Source organism: Ixodes scapularis, unplaced genomic scaffold (genome assembly GCF_016920785.2).
Source record: "Ixodes scapularis isolate PalLabHiFi unplaced genomic scaffold, ASM1692078v2 PGA_scaffold6__148_contigs__length_123643588, whole genome shotgun sequence".
Lineage (NCBI taxonomy): Eukaryota > Metazoa > Arthropoda > Arachnida > Ixodida > Ixodidae > Ixodes > Ixodes scapularis.
In genome coordinates, this window is record NW_024609881.1 from 62863663 (window position 1) to 62867887 (window position 4225).

The window sequence follows — 4225 nt, forward strand, 5'->3', positions numbered from 1 at the left end:
CAAGGAGACTGCCAGTCTCTGTGAGACCTGGGGTCTGGAAAAAAACAGGTTATGGCGTTTTCTGCTGCGCTCCGACTGCATGCAGCGATCAATAGTCATGAGAGTAAACACGATATCTTTTTTTACCTGTGTCGCGCCTGCCGTGGCAGCTTGGCTGCACGTTGAAGTGTTCTCAGACTAAAAAAATACACATCATAATCATGAACAGGACACCTATTGCCATTGCTGCGCATGGCTGGCAGCCTCAAAATGAGCTTACCACATCTGTGGCCAGGGCGAGGAGACTGCCAGTCTCTGTGAGACCTGGGGGCTGGAGAAAAACAGGTTATGGCATTTTCTGCTACCCTCTCGTAGCGATCAATAGTCATGAGAGTAAACACGAAATCTTTCTTTACCTGTGTCGCGCCTGCCGTGGCAGCTTGGCTGCACGTTGAAGTGTTCTCAGACTAAGAAAATACACATCGTAATCATTAACACGACACCTATTGCCATTGCTGCGCATGGCTGGCAGCCTCAAAATGAGCTTACCACATCTGTGGCCAGGGCAAGGAGACTGCCAGTCTCTGTGAGACCTGGGGGCTGGAGAAAAACAGGTTGTGGCATTTTCTGCTACGCTCTCGACTGCATGCTGCGATCAATAGTCATGAGAGTAAACACGAAATCTTTCTTTACCTGTGTCGCGCCTGCCGTGGCAGCTTGGCTGCACGTTGAAGTGTTCTCAGACTAAAAAAATACACATCATAATCATGAACAGGACACCTATTGCCATTGCTGCGCATGGCTGGCAGCCTCAAAATGAGCTTACCACATCTGTGGCCAGGGCGAGGAGACTGCCAGTCTCTGTGAGACCTGGGGGCTGGAGAAAAACAGGTTGTGGCATTTTCTGCTACGCTCTCGACTGCATGCTGCGATCAACAGTCATGAGAGTAAACACGAAATCTTTCTTTACCTGTGTCGCGCCTGCCGTGGCAGCTTGGCTGCACGTTGAAGTGTCCTCAGACTAAAAGAATACACATCGTAATCATTAACACGACACCTATTGCCATTGCTGCGCATGGCTGGCAGCCTCAAAATGAGCTTACCACATCTGTGGCCAGGGCAAGGAGACTGCCAGTCTCTGTCAGACCTGGGGGCTGGACAAAAACAGGTTATGGCATTTTCTGTTGCGCTCTCGACTGCATACAGCGATCAATAGTCATGAGAGTAAACACGAAATCTTTGTTTATCTCTGTCGCGCCGGCTGTGGCAGCGTGGCTGCACGTTGAAGTGTCCTCAGACTAAAAAAATACATATCGTAATCATTAACACGACACCTCTTGCCATTGCTGCGCATGGCTGGCAGCCTCAAATAGAGGTTACGACGTCTGTGGCCAGGGCAGGGAGACTGCCAGTCTCTGTGAGACCTGGGGGCTGGAGAAAAACAGGTTATGGCATTTTCTGCTACACTCTCGACTGCATGCAGCGATCAATAGTCATGAGGGTAAACACGAAATCTTTCTTTACCTGTGTCGCGCCTGCCGTGGCAGCGTGGCTGCACGTTGAAGGGTTCTCAAACTAAAAAGTACACATCGTAATCTTTAACACGATACCTCTTGCCATTGCTGTGCTTGGCTGGCAGCCTCAAAATGAGCTTACCAGATTTGTGGCCAGGGCAGGGAGGCTGCCAGTCTCTGTCAGATCTGGGGGCTGGAGAAAAACACGTTGTGGCATTTTCTGCTACGCTCTCGACTGCATGCAGCGATCAATAGTCATACAAGTAAACACGAAATCTTCCTTTACCTGTGTCGCGCCTGCCTTAGCAGCTTGGCCGCTACTCGAAGTGTCAGACTAAAAAATACACGTTGTAATTATTAACACGATACCTCATGCCAACGCTGCGCATGGCTGGCAGCCTCTTTATTAGCTTTGTACAGTAAAAGGGTAAAAGAGCTAAAAACACCGGACCAGTGAAAGAGAGGCCAACATAGTGCACTTAGCACATCTGTGGCGTCGGCAGGAAGACTTGTTGTACCATAGCATTAATACAGCAACTGCAACATGTCATAGATAGAGGCCAACAACAAGGATTTTGTCAGTGTTCGAGAAGATATCTGGTTGCATGACGAGGGTGTCTGTAAGCTGGACCAATGCAATTATTGGTCCATCATTGCATTTGAATGAAACAATGCAATAAATAGGCAGGAGGTGCTGATATGAGCAATTAAAATGAGTTGAACTGCCATGTTGACGGGTAGATATTGGGATGTTAATAAGATTTTTTAAATGGTGTGCTATTGGCCTATAATCTCCATTAGCAGGACGGATGTAAGGTGCTTTTTCAAGCGTTCACCTGTGTATTGTTGTGATGGGTACCATCGGGGGCTTTCTTTTTCTGTAACATAAATATACAAGGTGTTACGATCGGTATTAAGTTTTTATATCAGAGTTACCTTTTTTTCTGAAGGTGGATGCCCTTTTCTGACGGCACAGACGTCGCCGTCCAAAACCCACCTGTAGAAAAATATTTGTTAACGCTGCAGTGCAATGAAATACGATAAGTGAATACGCGCCGACGCCCGCTTTGCCCGGCGTGCCCTGTAATAGCCGGCAAAAACGCCGAGCATGATGCGCCAAGGAGGCGTAGCACGGTATGGCTCATCGCGGGTGTTGATCTTTCGACATGGATCTTGAACCATAGAGGCGAGCGCGAGCTTGAAAATAAAAACGTAGTCTAGAGCGCCGTCTGACAGCCCTCGTTCAGAGCGTTCAAATGACGGCAGTCAAGTCAACCAGAGCATTGAGAAACATAAAATCAAAGGAAGTGTTTCTGGACCATCTTACCCAAAATGACGGTACCCCCACTCGCGCATTCAAAAGCCGCCCGAAAAGCAGGTTTTACGAAGCTGCAGCATAGCTCAGAGGAAAGGTGTCCGCATCATGCGCAGAGGGCTGAGTTCCTTTTTTTTTTTTTTACATATTTAAAAGGTCGTCGCAATTTGGTTGAGTCTACTGGTACTTTTTCCCGGTTGCCGGCTGGGCGCCGCGTGTGCGACACGGCGAAGTTGAATAATAATTTGTAATTAGCAGCCGCAGACTGTCGCTGCGAAGCGGCGTGAAAGCAGCCGAGGGGGAGGACGCGCCGTCCGATTTTCTTTCGGACGGCCTTTGGCGCGAGTGGGCGAGTGCACTCTAAAAAAAAAAGGAGTAGTACTTCCTCCCTAAAAGGACGAAACGGGATGTATCATATATTGCTCTACAAATGGAGGAAAGTTTGCTCCCAGAGAAAAGGAGGAAATTCACTCTCCTCAGGAAGGAGGAAATTTGCCACTTCTTTTTGCAAATGGAGGAAAACTTTGTCCCCCAGAAGGGGACGAAATTTGCTACCCATTGTTGCAGAGGGAGGAAATTTTGTCCCCCGCAAAGGTAGGAAATTTGCCACCTATTTTTGCAAAGGGAGGAAATTTTGTCCCCCGCAAGGGTAGGAAATTTTCCACCCATTTTTGCAGAGGGAGGAAATTTTGTCCCCCGCAAGGGTAGGAAATTTGCCACCCATTTTCGCAGAGGGAGGAAATTTTGTCCCCCGCAAAGGTAGGAAATTCGCTACCCATTTTTGCAGAGGGAGGAAATTTTGTCCCCCACAAAGGTAGGAAATTTGCCACCCATTTTTGTAGGGGGAGGAAATTTTGTCCCCCGCAAACGTGGGAAATTCGCCACCCATTTTGACAAATGGAGAATACTTTGTCCCCCAGAAGGGGAGGAAATTTGCTGCCCATTTGCGCAAAGGGAGGAATTTTTGTCCCGCACAAGGGTAGGAAATTTGCCACCCATTTTGACCAATGGAGGATACTTTGTCCCCCAGAAAGGGAAAAAATTTGCCACCAATTTTTTGTGGCTGGAGAAATATTTGCTCCCCCTTTAGTGGAGAAAATTTACATGTTTTGACCACTGGAGAAATATTTGCAACCCTTTCAGCGGAGGAAATTTACCAGCCATTTTAACCACTGGAGAAATAATTGCCCTAACCACAGGAGAAAATTTCCCACCCATTTCCGATACTGGAGAAAAACTGCTCCCTCAACTGGAGAACATTTCTCCCATTTCAGCCGACGGAAAAAGATACTTTCTCTGGGGAAGTAGGCGATTTCCCACTCTCAAGAGGAGGTTGACACTCAAAAGGGGTGACATGGAAGAGGTGTCACATGTTTAAATAATGCCTGCGATATTCTCACTAAATAAACAAACAATG